Raw genomic sequence first — 17,893 nt, 5'->3', positions numbered from 1 at the left:
ACTCTTCCAAGCACTTAAGAGGAAGAGACAGGGCATCTACAGAGGAAACTAGCTGGCTATACTTGTTGGATCAGTGAGCTCTAGGTTCGAGTGAGAGACCTTGCTTTAGTGATTAAGGTGGAAAGTGGTAGGGGAGGCCTAGAAGCCTTGGCCTCTATTAGCACAGATGCATACAAAACTTCTTCCCATGTGTATTATGAACATATATGCAAACACGCGCACATATAAGCATGCATATAATACACATGGAAACATACAACAACAGCAACAGTCCAACAGAACTGAAGATCTCTCATGGTGGTGAATTGCCATCCTAACACTCAGGAGGCTGAGGCAGAAGATTCTATAGTTTGAAATGAACTTTGGCTACCCCTCAGCAAGGGCTACCAAAGAGAGCATGACACATGGCCAGTGGAATAAGGGTCATATGACAGCCACTGAGGGAAATGGCTTGGCCACTTCTGATCACATCATTAAGCATGTACCCCACATATGAACCCTTACCACATGTCACCTCCACTCCCAAAAGAAAGAAAAAGTCAGGTGAGCATTAAAATTCATCTTTATTAAAGTCCAAAATGCACAATATGTGTGTGCATGTGTTTGTTTAGGTGCTTGCTCATGGTGGTCAACTCTATCCCTTACTCACCTATAGGAGAGAGGTTTAACTTTCACTGGAGGAATGGCTTCTGAACTCTCCAATGAAGGAGGACTTTCCTTGCAAAATTCACCAGCCTGGAGCTTCCTGCAATGCAGCTGCTGATCATGTGATATCCCCTGAGAGTTAAGTTATTTCAAAGAACTATAATTACTCTGAAATCCACTTGGTCTCAGTTTTGCTTACAAATAAGAGCTTCTGTGCCTAGGGCTAAATTCTGAGCTGAAATTGATAACCGAAGACCAGATTTGATGGGGGTGGTGGGTTGGGTCAGATTTCTTCATTTTCTTAGAAATATGCTATGTAGTCCACTCCTTCATTGTAATAAACCCTGGTTCCTTGACTCTTGGGGTTGTGGGGCCAGAAAGGAATGGTATATCTAGGGAATGTGAGCTGAACTAGGATTGGATGTGGGATTTCCTCAGCGTTGTCTCAGTTGATCCTAAAAATTCCAATTCAGGGAATATTCTTGTCTCTTCCTCTGTGTGAGAGACTTCCATCTCAGTTGAAAGAAACAATGTGAGTGTTAGGCATCCTAGAATGGTCTCTGTGGAAAGATTACAGAAGACTGGCTATGCCTTGGTATCTGGACTTGTTGATGGAGACTGAGGCAGGCTTTCCCCCCATTCTGATATTTATTTTCAGGAGTAGTCCATTTCTTTAACAAGGCTGGGCATAGTGGTCCTTTGTGGGTGACTACAGGGCACTGTGGCTCAATGATTCCTACCATTTGATCACTGAGAAGAAACTGAGGCAGGTGGCTGCTCTTTATTCTTAAAAACTTCACCCTGTGACATCAATTTCTTTGGGTTTCTATCCTAGCTTCTTGGCTTTTCATTCATACCCTCCCCCAAATCACTAATTAATTTTATCCATGTTTTCCATTTTTATGTATGTGTATATGTACATGTGGGTGTGGGTACCTCCAGAAACCAGAAGAGGGTGCCAGATTCACTGGAGCTGGAGTTGGAGGTAGTTGTGTCCTACCTGATGTGGCTTCTGGGAATTTCAGTCCTCCACAAGAGCAGCAAGCACTCTTTATCACCGAGACATCTTCTCAGGCTCTGTCACTAACTCTTTATACCTCCTATATATTTTTTTTTCAGTATTGAAGGGCCCCTGAAACCAGTCTCTGGACCTCCTTTCTGTTTATATTTATGCTGTGAAAGGAATGTGGGTGAGCCCTCACTTGTGCTGAGTATTCACTGCTCTTGTACTGTGAGTGGCTGTGGTAAGAACGAGTGACCCTGCTCCCTAGGGCCTTTCTCCAGGATTCCCTGGAGTCCAGTTAAATAATGGAAATGTGCACACGGCTTAATATTTACAGCATGGCCAGCTAAATAAAAATGAGTAATGAGCTTCTGATTTATTTAAACACCAGGAACAAACCCTGCATATCAGGAAGGCGAGCATGGCCCGTCTTTGATCTTTGTTATTGAACGGCTTGGAGTTTATTGACTTGCAGCAAATGGAGAGAATACAGGCCACAGGGCTACATGAGATTTTCCTCAACATGAAAGCATTAGCAGAGGCAAATCACAGGATTTGGGGTGGTGTTTAGTATTGGGGAGGAAGTGTTAAAATCATTAAGGCTTTGGTCTGGATTAAATGCTCTCAGCCAGTGGAGGTAATCCTACAGAATGGTCTCAAAAGGATTGCCTCTCTGAACGCAGCAGGAATCTGGGCCAATAGGAAGACAGACACCTCAGGCACCTGCTGAATGCCTCACTAAAATCTAACGCAGCAGCGCTCTGTGCTCTGCCTTCAGGTTGGAACGGAAGCCGGATGCTAAATATTTCTCATGAGGCACACATGCTTTCCACTTCTGTCACAAGAAAGTTGAGGATTTTGGTGACATCACTGTGTGATCATCTCTCAGGCGGTGTCTTCAGTTACAGAAATTCCACAAAGTACTCTGGTGCCCAACATTATCTGGAATGGCGGCAGGTTTGAAATGTCCTGTGGGCTCAGTGTCTGAGCTGGAACATGCCACCAGCCTGTGAGTGTGTTGTTACCTCATGTCTAGCTGATGCTGAAGGGAACCCTGAGCTCTGCAGCTGGAGGATGCTTCTCCACGTTATCTCTCTGGAGCCAGGAGAGAAAGAGTTTGTCACGTAAGGATGAAGTCGCTTTCCTTTTATGTGATAAAGAGACAGCCATGGAATCATGATAAGTCATAGCGCCTGTTGTGATTATTCGTTTCCATTTCATCATGCAAAACCATCAGGTCTGTTATGATCTATTATATTACAGAAAAATTCTCCATTGTATTATAGAATTATGTCATATTATATATTATGATCTATGCAGGACAATGTTTCTAGTACAGTGCAAGCCATGGTTGCATCATAATAAATATCTCTTGTGTCATTATGAATCACATTACATCACAGTACATTTTGATTTCACTGTGTAAAATACAACTACATCATAATAGATTCCTACTGCGTCATGATAAACCGGAATAGCTATCATGGTAATCTAATTCACTGTACTGATTTTTTTCAGACATTCCCATAAATGATTCCCTTTCATTCATGACAAAGGCTCTCAGCTACTCTTGGCACTCAGCCCCTACCATGTCCCACTTACTGAACATGATGGCAGTCGGGTTTGGAGGGGCATCTTTTCTTAGTCATTCTCCAGTTGCTATAATAAAACACCATGACAAAAGCAGATTAAAGGAGAAAAGGATGGTTTGGCTCTCAGTGAGAGCATACAGTCTCCATGGTGTGGAAACCCTGGTTGTAGGGGCTTCAGGCAACTGGTGCTCAGCACAACAAAGTTCGAGACCTCAGCCTGTGCAATGACGTCTACAACAGTTAAGAGGTGTGGCTATCCTTCTCAAGGACCAAAGTTTTATTCCCAGCACCCACATCGTGCCTCACAGCCATTGTAAATCCAGTTTTAGGGGATATGATGCCACCTTCTGGCCTCCATGGGTACTGCATGCATAAGGTGTACATACGCACATGCAGACGAGTAGCGAGAAAGAGAGAGAGAGAGAGAGAGAGAGAAGAGAGAGAGAGGAGAGAGAGAGAGAGAGAGAGAGAGAGAGAGAGAGGAGAGCACTGTAGCATAGAGATTATTAGCCTTGGAAAAGCTGAGACATCAAATCTTAAAAAACCTAAAATAATCATTAAAATTATTAAGAAAAAGAGGCTACAAAACGGAAGGGCACAAGAAAGTGCCCAAGAGGAACACTGTAAAAATAAAAAAGGATCTAACATAGTAGTGCAGTGGATAGTTACCTACAGATGTTCAGATCATAATACCTGTGAAATTCCAACTTACATTCAAAGTCAGTGACATATATTAAAGGTTTTATCTCCCTTGGGGACTTGTGCAACTGATCCTAGAATAGAGTCCCTTTAAAGTTTTTAGGACTGGCTGGTTTTTTTTTCCCTTGAGTAACGGAGGGAGGACATATGAAAAGACAGAATTCTATTTTTAGGGTGCTCAGCATCCCCCACTCTATTTTCACTTCACCCACAAGAAAAATCCCCTCAGCTAACCTTCAGCTACTTTTCTTACACCACACCTAAAAAAAAAAAAATCCTCTTGAATCCTTTCTAATGGACATCTGATGCTCAACTGTGAATACACATACAAAAAAATTTCTGTTAGAGGATTTTAGAAATTGTATGTTTAGGATACTCTCCTAAGAGATTAAACTGTGTTTAGAGAGAATATTGCCAGCATTACATAATTTGTCTGTTTTTGTTTTATGTTGTGTGGTTGTTTTGCCTGTGCTTATGTCTGTGCACTATATGGGTGCAGTGCCCAAAAGGAGTCCAGAAGAGGGCATGAGAGGGTGCAGGAAACTGAACTCAGGTCTGAAAGAGCAGCCAGAGATCTTATATGTTGAGCCATCTCTCCAGATCCCTCCAAAACCACCAGTTTTTAAAAGCTGGTACTGAAATCCAGTAGTCTGGAGTAGAGGATCAGAAAATTATGATCTGCACACCAAATATGGGTCACCTGTTGCTTCTGTAACTAAAACCCAAGTGGGACACAGCCATGCATCCTAAATGGCCACTTCTGCAGTACAAGGGCAGAGCTTGGCACTGACAATAAACATTGTTTTTAAAAAATGGAAATATTTGCTCTAAGGTCATGGTGGTTACTCTTCATTGTCAGTTTCACAGGATGTACAATCATCCAGGATTGACACCTCTGGGTGCCTGTGAGGGGCTTTCTAGGTCAAGTTAGTTGAGAAGGGAGGACCCACCCTGACTGTGGGCAGTAGCATCCCGTGGGCTGGGGGCCCCGACTAAATTTAAAGGAGAAACTGAGCTGAGTCCTAGCATCTATCTCGCTCTGCTTCCTGACGGTGGATGCAGAGTGACCAGCTGCCTCACCTTCCTGCCGCCGTGTCTTCCCTGCTGTGACGGACTGTGTGCCCTTAGATGATAAGACAACACAAATTCTCTCTTTCTTAATTTGTTAGATATTTTGTCACAGTGTCAAGAAAAAAAAACCCACCATAATATAATGAATATTTTTCAGAAAGAAAACTTTGCAAACCTTCTCTGGGCCTGGGGAATAATAGTTCAGCAGACGCCATTCAAGAATGCCTTGATGTATGTTGTGTTACCATAAGACAGTGTTTCTCAACCTGTTGGTCATGACTCCTTTGGGGTCAAATGATCCTTTCAGAAAACACAGATATTTATGACTCATAACAGTAAAATAATTACAGTTATGAAGCAGTAATGAAAATAATTTTGTAGTTGGGGGTCAGAACAACAGAAGGAACTGTATTGAAGGGTCACAACATTATGAGGTTAAGAAACTCTTTAAAGATATTAAAGGTGATCCACTCAGACCCAGAAATGCAGAGGAGTAAAATCCTACCCAAGGCCACTTGGAAAACTTACAACCCCTGGGACAGGTGTCTTTTAACTCAACATCATACAGCAAGAGCCTTTTGATACAACCCACATGGTTTTTCCTCTTGTAGCAGTCAGCCCTTCTCTTCAGTGTTGCTTACACTTATCCAGAGTCCAAAATTATTAAATAGAAAATTCCAGGAAAAGTATTCCATAACTCATAACAGTGGACCGTTCCTAGTTGTGTGATAGAATTTCCCCCCTGTTTTCCTTTATCCCAATTAGAACCTGGCTTCAGCATGACCACACTGTGGATGTTACCCTCCCATTAATCAGCAGGCAGCCATCTTAGTAATCAGGTTAATGTGTTCATTTTTTCACATTGCTGGGCCAAAGCAACTCATTTCTCAGTTAATAACAATCCAAAAGGTCCAAAAGTGACCCATACATGCCATCTGTATAGTTCTTCCTTTAACTGAAGACATAAAAGAAAAAAAAATTATCAACTCAGTAAGGGGGCAAGCACTGGTTACTATCCTTAATTTTATAGTGGAGGTTTATGTTAAACTTGATCAGAGGTACATGCACACAGGAAAAGACACAGTGCATGTGTGTTCATCCCTCTCTGTGGTTCCAGGTACCCACTCTGTTGGAGAATATCCTTCACGGAGAAGGAGGGACTACTGCATTATCAGTATGTGTTAGCATGAATCAGCGTTGATACACTGCTTTTGTTATTTCTCCCTCCCTCCCTCCCTCCCTCTCTCTCTCTCTCTCTCTCTCTCTCTCTCTCTCTCTCTCTCTCTCTCTCACACACACACACACACACACACGTGCATGCACACATGTGTTCACGTGATTTATTTAGTATTAGTGTTTTGCCTGCCTGCATGTATATGCATCATGTGCATGCCTGGTACCCATGGAAGTCATTGGATGCCCTGGAATTGGAGTTATAGATGGTTGTGAGGTGCCATGTGGGTACTGGGAATTGAACCCAGGTCCTCTTCAAGAGCAGCCAGTGCTCTTAACCTTTGAGCCATCTCTTTAACTCCTATTCTTTTGTTTTTGTCTAATTTCCTCTTTCTGTCCCAGGTCCTTTCCTAGGATACCTTTAGCCCTCACAGGAGACAATTTAGCACCAGTGTCAAAGGGTCCTCTGACAGCAATGTTTATATCCTCCCTCCCTGACAATCTGACCCCAGTGACTTCACTGGGGACCGAATCAGCTGCTTCCTGGGAGAGACAACAGGCAGTCTCCAGACCTCCTTTTCTTTCTCTTTCTAGTAGTTTGCTTGGGTATTGAGGATCATGCAGAGAGGCAGCCCTTCCAGGCTGGCAGTGGTGAGGAGTGTTTTCAAATGCTTGAGTATCCCCTCAATTTCCCCTCAGCTATGGCTTCCCTCGGAGACCCCACAAGGTCACATCAAGTCTCTTAAAATTAAACTGTGGTGAATTCAGAACAGACGGGGCTTTGGCAAGGCTTTCCTCTCCTGCTCCTAATGCCAAGATGCCAAGCATCGTGCTGCTCATCTTCCCACAGGTCTGGCAGCAGAGGGTGGAACTCTGCCCACCCCCTTCCATAAATCCATAGTTCAGAGTCATAAAGGAGAAAGCAGGGAACAGAGGTGGGGTGGGATGCCGAGTGAGCTTTACAGACATTCTAGGGCCTGGAAGGAAGCAAATCCCTCAAAGTTAGATGGCAGCTGCTCTGTTTAGCACATCTGTGCTGAGTCAGAGGTTGTGGGGGCTGTAGGCACATGGCTCTGACAGCTCCCACCCATTAAAACAATCCCCTGGTGTCCGCTGAGGACTTGGGATCTTAATCGGGGCTGATATTTTAGCTCCTGCTAATTAGCATCAATGGTCCCCGGAACACAAAGCGTTCGCTTCATTGGTGCTTGTCTCTTGTTAATCGTGCCTGGCTCTTCAGCCCCAGACGACCAGAATGACGGAATCACAATTCAAAATAGCAAACAGCCCTGATAGAGTCTTTCAATTTCACTCTGAAACGTCACAAGGCAGGCCTCCATTCCTCTGCATTGCCCTCAGCATGCTTATCTTCCAAGCTCCTACGGAACATCCCACTGAGGAATATCGCACTGAGGGGCCAACACTCAATGGCTTTTCTAGCTCGAAGTTACAAAAGCCTTTTCCACAATCATCCTCCAAACATGGTCAGGTGTGTCACAGCAAGAGCCCCACTCCCGGTACCAATTTGTCTTAGGTAGGGTTTCTATTACTGCAAAACCCAATGACCGAACCAAACTGGAGAGGACAGGGTTTATTTGGCTTACACTTCCACATAGCTGTTCATCACCAAAGAAAGTCAGCAAGGCAGGAGCCTGGAGGCAGGAGCTGATGCAGAGGCCAAGGAATGGTGCTGCTTACTGGCTTGCTCCCCCATGGTTTGCTCAGCCTGATTTAAAAAAAAAAGGAGAGAGAGAGAACCCAGAACTACCAGGCCAGGGATGGCATCACCCATAATGAGCTGGGCCCTCCTTCACTGATCACTAATTAAGAAAATGCCTTACATCTGGATCTGATGGCGATATTTTCTTGACTGAAGCTCCTTCCTCTCTGATGGCTCTAGCTTGTGCCAAGTTGACATAAACTAGCCAGTACAGTACAGTGTGGAACCAACGAGCTGGCTCTATGTAGTGCACGGACCCTGTATAACCAAGCTTCTGATGCTCAAACACCGGGTGACAGTGTTTGACACTGTTTGACAGATAAAGAGCTGGCGGTGGTTGCCTGCTATGTTGATTATTTTTCTGTTACTGGGATAAAACACAGCAACCCTGAGCTGGTTCCTGGTTGCCTCAGCTCTCACTCCAGTTCCCGAACAACCCTAGCCTCTGAGTTGGGTACCGGCAAGTTGTCTTGGCAACAGAGCTGTAGAATGGGTCAGAGAAATGAGAGAGCAGCTGATGAGGTTGAGAGCATCAACAGCAGAACGAGGGAGGGAGGCAGAAATAGAGACCGGGGAGCTGGTGGCCGGTTGTAAGGAGCTACAGAGGAAAACCCGAACACTGTGGTTGGTTCTTTAGGACCAAAACCAAACCCCACACCCTTGAGCCTCCACCTCCTTAAGGTTCCAGAACCTTCCAAAACAGCGCCACCTGCTGGGGTCCAGATGTTAAGACACCTGAGCCTGTTGGGGACATAATGCGTTTAAGCCACTAACAGAGAAGCACTGCCCCTCCAGAAATTGTTATCTGGGGGATGGGGAAAAGGCCATATGGTCTGCTGGTCAGCCCTCCTCCACTCCATGAGGAATGTTAACGAGCCCAATCTTGTGATGGCCATGTAATGCCTGAAGGGTGGCTGTCCATAGCACAGGCTGGTCTCTAGTTCCCGTGGTGTGACTGTGATGGGCAGGATTGCTGTCTTGATGGGCAGATCTAGAAATGGGGCTTCAAGGGATTCAAAGGAATCTGGAGAGAAGAGGGGAGCCATTAGTGTACAGCAGGGCTCTAGATAGTGAAGAAACAGTTGAATCAGGAGGAAGAGTCAAATGTACATTCTAAGTGAAAGATAGAAGATGAGACTGGAAGGTAATTTGGGGTCATGCTGTGACTCAGAAGGAAAGCTGTAGGAATGTGAATGCCAAAGGGATGACACAGGATTCAGGGGCAGATGAATAGCTGGCTTGGTGCTATTTTGTTCTATTATAAAAATAGAGTGTTGAGGCAGTTCAATAAACAATTTCTTCATTTTGGAATATAGATATTGATTTTGTTGTCTGCCCATCACATGGTATTCTGCAAGGAGACTCTCCGTCCCTCTGCAGTGTTATTAAAATGTGTGTATGTGTGTGTGTGTGTGTGTGTGTGTGTGTGTGTGTGTGTGAGAGAGAGAGAGAGAGAGAGAGAGAGAGGAGAGAGAGAGAGAGAGGAGAGAGAGGAGAGAGGAGAGAGAGAGAGACTTGGTCGAGAGGAAAACATGCCCCTTCCTTAGAAATATTTTGATTTATTTCTTCATGTGTGTATGTGTGTCTCCATGTTTGTGCCCATGAGGGCAATACCTGAGGATGCAGAAGAGGACATCACATTCCTCTAGAATCAGAGGTACTGGTGGTTGTGAACTGTGCAACATGGGTGCTGGAAACCAAACTTTGACCTCTACAAGAGCAGCAAATGCTCCTGTTCTTGGAGAGATCCTGCCTTGTGTACACACACACACACACACACACACACACACACACACACACCTGCCACTGGCTGCAGAGAGATGCTGGTTGATGAGCTAACAACATCTTTATCCTTGAGGTGATGGAAACCACTGGCAGCTGATGTTCTGGAAGGAGCCATACTCTCTGGGAAAGGAAGAATTCTCATCCATCCAATAAGGGACATCCTCCTGAAAGGCTGACTTTGTGGCTGCCGTATTCATTTCTGCCCACCAGTGTCTCCCTGGAACAATCTTTCATCCTGAATCACCATACTCCATCTGAGTGGACAGCTGAGAGACTGTGCCACTTCAGGGAATCCCTTACTTCTCTTCCTGGACACTCATGAAGGCCATGCCCCATACACCTGCAGCCTTCTCTGAGAGGCTCATTTTCTGTCAGCAGGGCAACTCAGGGTCCCACTAGGAGGAAGGAGAAAGGCAGGAACATGTCACCCACGGAAAAATCCTCAAGTCCAGTTAGATCTATGCCCCTTTTCCTCTTCAATGTCTTTGCAGTGTTGGTCCTTAGCTCCATTCAACACACACTGTCTGGTGCTTTGTTATCTTGTCATGATTTTAAATGTTGTCTGTTTTGATTGTAAGAGATAGGGAGGGAGGGAGGAGAGAGAAGATAGAAAAGAAGTCAGAGAGAGGAAAGGCAGAGGAGGAGGAGGAGCAACAGAGAAATACAGAGACAGAAAAGCAGAGACAGAGGGAGAGGCAGCAGAGAAGAGGAAAGAGGGATGAACGAATAAATGAATGAATGAATTTATATTTAAGTATCATTATTATGCCCTAGGAAGAGCCTGTAGGAGGCCAGTGACTAATGTAGAGCCTCATCCACAGTTTTGTAGTCAGGTGTCCTGAGTGTGATTTCTGGGTCTTGAGAAGCGTGTGAACCCAGGTCTATAGGTTCATCCAGGCCTCCCTGCTGTTAGAGATTCAGCCGCCAAGGCCTCCAGGAAGACAGTCTGCTAGTGCACTAAGCTCAGCAGGGCCAACCCCACAGACATCCTCCAGTTCTGCTTAGGCAGTGCAGGCAAGCAGGCATGCCGCAGTATTCTTTATGTTAAGCTCAAAATATTAACAATCTTTTACTCTCTATAAAACCAGAGTCTGTTTTCTCCTTGGAGTCTTAGAAGTAAACATGAACTTCTCTCTCCCTCCCTCTCTCCCCCCCCCCTCTCTCTCCCTCTCCCAGCAGGGCTTTAATTTGGTCGCTTTAGGCTGTAGATTCCACTTTTTCAGCCAACAGTGCAGTGACGAGAGCTATTACCCATGATGTAGCCCTGCAGTGATGCAGAGAGCACCCTCCTGAGAATACAGATACTCAGAGTGGTAACACACATGTACTTATACACATGCAAACACATACATGTGCACACACATATACACACATACAAAACCATTAAACACAAAAACACACACACGCATGTACATGTGTATACAAACATGCATGCATGTATACACATATACAGAGAAATACGTACACATGTATACATACAAACAAACTCAACACACAGACATATACACACAGATACATACATATACAAGGACACAAACATACCACCAAGATGTACACGAACAAATATGCAAACAGACTGAGACACTATACAACACACACACACACACACACACACACACACACACGTCAGGCACACAAATACGGGCCATTTAGAGGACTACTAGATTTGCGATATATATATATATAATTTTACTTTTTTGCAAAGTATGGGGATTGTGAAGACCAAAATCCCAGTATAGATTTTTCTTACTCTTTATGTTTTGTTTTCTTCAAGGTGTTTCATTCTCGGGAGCCCACCAGAGACCCTGAGAATGGATGTCTGAGAGGTGCGGGAACGGGCGAGGAGCCCACAATGAAGTGATTAGGAAAAGAATCGATCACTCCAATAGGGTGATGAGGGTCTCCAGCGAGGGGAGGTAATGAAGGATGGATGGGCAGGGTTTCCTCCTGACACTCACAGGATAGATGGCGCCCTGGTTACTCCGTAGTCAGCAAAGAATAATAGCTGGGGTACACAATATTTCACTAAGAACAACGACTGCTGCCGCTTGAAGTCAGAGAAAAAGAACTAATAAACACTTTCGCTGAACTAAAGTCAATAGCGTGTTGGTCTGGAACCACTACGGAAACGGAGGATGCTTTGTGCAGCAGCTGTAGACGCTTAGAACTGAGTGAGTGAGGTGAGAGTGACCTCAGGCACAGAACCTGACTCCATGCTGTGGGACAGCTTCCTCTTTAATGCAAGACTTCCTCTGGGAAGGGGCCTGGAGACTGCAGAGGCAAGCAAACTTCATAGTCTGGGAAAAGGTGAAACTCAAAAGGGTCCTGAGTCCCAGTCAACCCCTGCTGCGGGTGAGGGACAGTCAGTCTGGCTGTAAGTAACTTCAGTGTACTGGTTTGGTTTTATGTCAACTTGACATAAGCTAGAGTCATCAGAGGGGAAGGAGCCTCAATCGAGAAAATGCTTCCATGAGATCCAGCGTTTAGTGATGAGTGGGGGGGCAGGGCCCAGCCCATTGTGGGTGATGCCAATTCTAGGCTGGTAGTCCTAGGTGCTATAAAAAAGTAGGCTGAGCAAGCCATGGGGGGCAAGAATGTAAGCAGCACCCCTCCATGGCCTCTGCATCAGCTCCTGCCTCCAGGCTCCTGTACAGCTTGAGTTCCTGTCCTGACTTCCTTTGGTGATAAATGGCGAGTATAAAGCTGAGTAAACTGTTTCCTCCCCAACTCGCTCTTTGATCATGATGCTTCATCACAGCAATAGAAACCCTAACAAAGATACCCAGTGAAAATTCAGTTTGCCAGGCTGTCCTTGTGTGCAACTGCGGCTGTGGTTTGATATAGATTCCCTATCTGAGGTGAGTAGATGTGTGTGTGTGTGTGTGTGTGTGTGTGTGTGTGTGTGTGTGTGTGTATGTGTGTCTTATATCTGGGAAAAGTGTCACATAATTCATGATTCTTCAGAACAGATCTCTTAGTGACAGCCCAGACTGGAAATTATATGATGGAGGATCTGATTACACACACACACACACACACACACACACACACCAGTGTTTCAACTCCTTTGGGGTCTCATATCAGATATTCTGCATATCAAATATTCATATTACAATTCATATCAGTAGCAAAATAATTATAGTTATGTAGTAACAACCAAAGAATGTTATGGCTGGGGGTCCACCACACCATGAAGCACTGTATTGAAGAGTTGCGGTATTAGGAAGGTTGAGAACTGCTACATTAGATCATATTGCAGTCCATGATAAGATCTACTAGTGCAGCAATGGCCACTTGCACTCTAGGGAGGCTGAAAGCCCAGGCTTCTGCAGTCCAAGCCTGCTGCTAAAAGTCTGAAAGATTCCGGGAGAGATGCCCGGTCTTCAGTCTACACTGGAAAGTCACAGAAGCTGGCTTCCGGTGTCAGCAAAGGATGCAGCAGCAGTGGCAGCAGAGTGGATGCACTCACCAGCAAGGAGCAAAGGTTGGCAGGCCAGAGCAGCATTGTCTTTCCCTTTATCCTGGTCTGCTGCCAACTCTGTGGGAAGGTCTTGTCTTCTGTAATTAATCCTTTCGGGAAACATCCTTATAAACCCACACACAGAGGCAGTTGCAGCTCTTATTTGATCACAGAACCAATAAAGTTGACAACTGGGATTAGCTATCACACTGCCCATCTTACAGAGAAGGAGCCAAGTTCCAGATAATGAACTGGTCAGAATTCACAAATCAGGGTAGCATAGGGAGGAAAGCAGAGCATGCATATGTGGACAACTCATGAGGTAGAGGAAAAGAACCATCTGGAAGGAATTGAACTTGGGTCCTCTGCAAGAACGGTGCATGTTCTTAACCTCGGAGCCATCTCTCGAGCCCAACACATTGCTTTTAAGTCATAACCTGTCCTTTGTTGTTCTCCAGAGCCTCATGTTGGTACCCTGATCCAAGACATCGTCCCACAGACTTTAGAGGATTTAATACTTTATTTTTTAAAAAAGATTTATTTATTTACTTATTATGTATACAGTGCTCTTCCTGTATATATACTTTCAGGCTAGAAGAGGGCACCAGATCACATTATAGATGGTTGTGAGCCACCATGTAGTTGCTGGGAATTGAACTCAGCACCTCTGGAAGAGCAGTCAGTGCCCTTAACCACTGAGCCATCTCTCTAGCCCCCGAGGATTCAATACTTTAAAAGTTCAGTGTCTCTTTAAAAATCTGAAGTGGGCGCCTGTAAAATGACAAACAAATGAACAAACAAACAAACACCAAGCCAAACTAAAACCAAAACCAAACCAAACCCTCCAAATATTAAAATAAGGGGGGGCTGGGCAGGGGTGTCACACACCTTTAATCCTAGCCCATGAGAGACAGAGGCAGGTGGATTTCTTTGAGTTCAAGGGCAGCCTGGTCTGTAGAGCTAGTTCCAGGACAGCCAAAGCTATACAGAGAAATCCTGTCTCAAAAAAAAAAAAAAAAAAAAAAAAAAAAAAAAAAAAAAAAACAAGGGGTGGGGTGGGGTGGGGTTGGGGTGGGGCCTGGGCAGATTAATAATCCTATCAGGAGAGAGGATCCAAGATGGCGGCGAGCAGTGTGGACCGCGTTTGGAGGCTCCAGTGAACAATTCAGGGAATTGCACAGATTTCTGAGCCAGGAACACCGAGGTCCGAACATCACGGCAGCGGGAGTGCTCCACGGTTCGGAGGGACCAGGGTGCGGAGGACCTGCGTGCCCCTGCACACGGGAGGAGCGTGGTTTTTCTCTGATCGGAGCGGCAGCGGTAGAGGCGGCAGCACCAGCGGCACCAGCAGCGGCGGCTGAGGTTTGCAGCTCATAGCCTTCCGGTGGAGGCGATTGGTGTGGTGGCTGGTGGGAATTGCTGCGGGAGAGGGGACTCGGGGCAGGATTTGGGTCGCGTGGAGCCTTTGGACCCAGATTGGACTCGGCGGACAGTTCGGCCCCAGAGTCCCGGGTATTGGCCCGGCCCAGCAACAATTCTGCCTGAGGCACTAACTCAGCGTGGCCATAGCTCCCCTGCTGTGGCGCAGGCTTAGTTGAGCACGCTGCTCCACACTAGGCACTACCTCAGCTCAGCGGCAGCTCCCCTGCGGTGACACAGTCTGGGCGGAGCACTTGGGTTCACCACAGGCGCTAACTCAGAGCAGCCGCAGTTCTCCTGCTGTGGCGCAGGCTTGGTGACGTGCTCGGTTCCATCCTAGGCACCACCTCAGCTCAGCGGCAGCTCCCCTGCGGGGACACAGTCTGGGCGGAGCACTTGTCCCACCACTGGCGCTAACTCAGAGCAGCTGCAGTTCTCCTGCTGTGGCGCAGGCTTGGTGACGTGCTCGGTTCCATCCTAGGCACCACCTCAGCTCAGCGGCGGCTCCCCTGCGGGGACACAGTCTGGGCGGAGCACTTGTCCCACCACTGGCGCTAACTCAGAGCAGCCGCAGTTCTCCTGCTGTGGCGCAGGCTTGGTGACGTGCTCGGTTCCATCCTAGGCACCACCTCAGCTCAGCGGCAGCTCCCCTGCGGGGACACAGTCCGGGTGGAGCACTTGTTCCACCACTGGCGCTAACTCAGAGCAGCCACAGTTCTCCTGCTGTGGCGCAGGCTTGGTGACGTGCTCGGTTCCATCCTAGGCACCACCTCAGCTCAGCGCAGCTCCCCTGCGGTGACACAGTCCGGGTGGAGCACTTGTTCCACCACTGGCGCTAACTCAGAGCAGCCACAGTTCTCCTGCTGTGGCACAGGCTGGACAGAGCTCTCGGTTCCACCAGCTCTAAGACTCTGGTTGGACACAGTGTACAGTTTGAATCCAGAATTCCTGGCTGAGATTGGTGGTCAGTTCGGGCCCTGAGTCAATAACTGACCACAGCACGCACTTTGGGCCAAAAGGCCCTAGTGGAGCTTGGTGCATAGTCCCAGCCCAAAAATTCTGGCTGGGCCCTGTGTGCATTTTGGGCCCAAAATCCCTAGCTGAGCTTGGCAGACGGTTCTGGCCCTGAGAATCTAGCTGAGTTCTGCCCGTGGTTCGGTCCCAGTGCTCCTGGCTGGACTTGGCAGGGAACACAGAAGGCTGTGGATACCTTGGCCTGACCCAACGCTCATTCAGAGACCCAGAACAATTGCAGGATCCACAGCAGAGAGGGACTGAGGATCACTGGCTGTGAGAGACCAGAACAACAGGGCTAACCTCCTAACATCCACACCAGTGAAGCTTTGAGCTCGCAGCCTAGGGAAATCGTAAGAAAACAAGTGAATCTATCATCAGACACCCTCCATTCAACTCTGGAAGCTACCCAACAAAAACAAAGACGGCAAGATGTCTAAAGGACAACGAAAAAGCATACGCAAAAAACCCAAAACAACATGGCGTCTCCAGTTTCCAGCTATCCCAAAGAAAACCACCCAGAGAACTCAAATACAACGGAAATACAAGAAAATGACCTCAAATCCTTAGTAATGAGGATGATAATGGAGGAAACAAATAAAATTCGTAATCAAATGCAGGAAGACGCAGACAAACAGGTGAGAGACATAAAAGAAGCACATAGAGTGGAACTGGAAAAATTGCAGGAAAATGCAAACAACCAGATGAAAGAAATAACTAAAACGGTTCAAGCTCTGAAGACCTATAAGAGGCAATGGAAGAAACTCAGGAATATACAAAAAATCAGATGAAAGAAATCAAAAAATCAGTTCAAGATCTGAAAATGAAAATGGATTCAATGATAAACACACAGACAGAAGAAAAACGAGAACGTGAGACCTCAGAGAAGAAGGCGAGCAACACAGAGGTGAGCTTTTCTAACAGAATTCAAGAGATGGAAGAACGAATCTCAGGGCTAGAAGATACAATCACAGATATTGAATCAACCATTAAAGAAAATGCCAAATCTGGAAACTCCTGACACAAAACATCCAAGAAATTAAGGACACCATGAAAAGAAGAAATTTGCGGATAATAGGCATTGAAGAAAGAGAAGACATCAGACTCCAGGGCCCAGAAACTATTCTCAACAAAATCATAGAAGAAAATTTCCCCAATCTAAAGAAAGAGATGCCTATAAACATACAAGAGGCCTACAGAACACCAAATAGAATTGACCAGAAAAGAAAAACTGCCCGCCACATAATAATCAAAACACAAACATGCAGAACAAAGAAAAAATATTAAAAGCTGCAAGGGAAAAGGGCCAAATAACATTTAATGGTAAACCTATCAGAATTACACCTGACTTCTCAGCAGAGACCATAAAAGCCAGAAGGGCCTGGACAGAGATCCTGCAAACCCTAAGAGAACACAGATGCCAGGCCAGACTACTTTACCCAGCAAAATTATCAATAACCATTGATGGAGGAAAACAAAATATTCCATGACAAAAACAAATTCAAACAGTACCTATCCACAAACCCAGCTTTACAGAAGGTACTAGAAGGAAAACTCCATCCCAAAGGGTCAAGCTACAACCAAAACTACCCAGGAAATAGATAACTATCCCATGGCAAAAACACAACTACACAAACGCTCGACTGGAAACAACATCAAAATTAAGACTCTTAACAGTCACTGGTCATTAATATCTCTCAACATCAATGGCCTCAATTCTCCAATAAAAGACACAGACTAACCGAATGGGTACATAAACAAGACCCAACATCTTCTGCATCCAAGAAACACATCTCACCCATAATGAAAGGCATTACCTCAGGGTAAAAGGTTGGAAAAAAATATTCCAAGCAAATGGTCACAAGAAGCAAGCAGGTGTAGCCATTTAGTATCGAACAAAATAGACTTTTCAACCAAAATTAATCAAAAGGGATGAGGAAGGACACTTCATACTCATCAAAGGTAAAGTCAACCAAGATGACATCACAATTCTGAACATCTATGCTCCCAATACAAGGGCACCCACATATGTAAAAGATCTCCTAAAAAAGCTTAAACCACACATCGATCCCACACAATAATAGTGGGAGACTTCAACACCCCACTCTCACTGAAGGATAAGTCATTGAAACAGAAACTAAGCCGAGAATAACATCATTAACCAATGCCATGGGTCAAATGGATCTAACAGATATCTATAGAACCTTTCACCCAAACAAGAAAGAATACACCTTCTTCTCTGCACCCCATGGAACCTTCTCCAAAATTGATCACATCGTAGGTCACAAAGCAAGCCTCAACAGATACAAGAG

Source organism: Acomys russatus, chromosome 19 (genome assembly GCF_903995435.1).
Source record: "Acomys russatus chromosome 19, mAcoRus1.1, whole genome shotgun sequence".
NCBI classification, from domain to species: domain Eukaryota; kingdom Metazoa; phylum Chordata; class Mammalia; order Rodentia; family Muridae; genus Acomys; species Acomys russatus.
The sequence above is the reverse complement of the archived record's forward strand: the minus strand, read 5'-3'. Positions refer to the sequence as shown.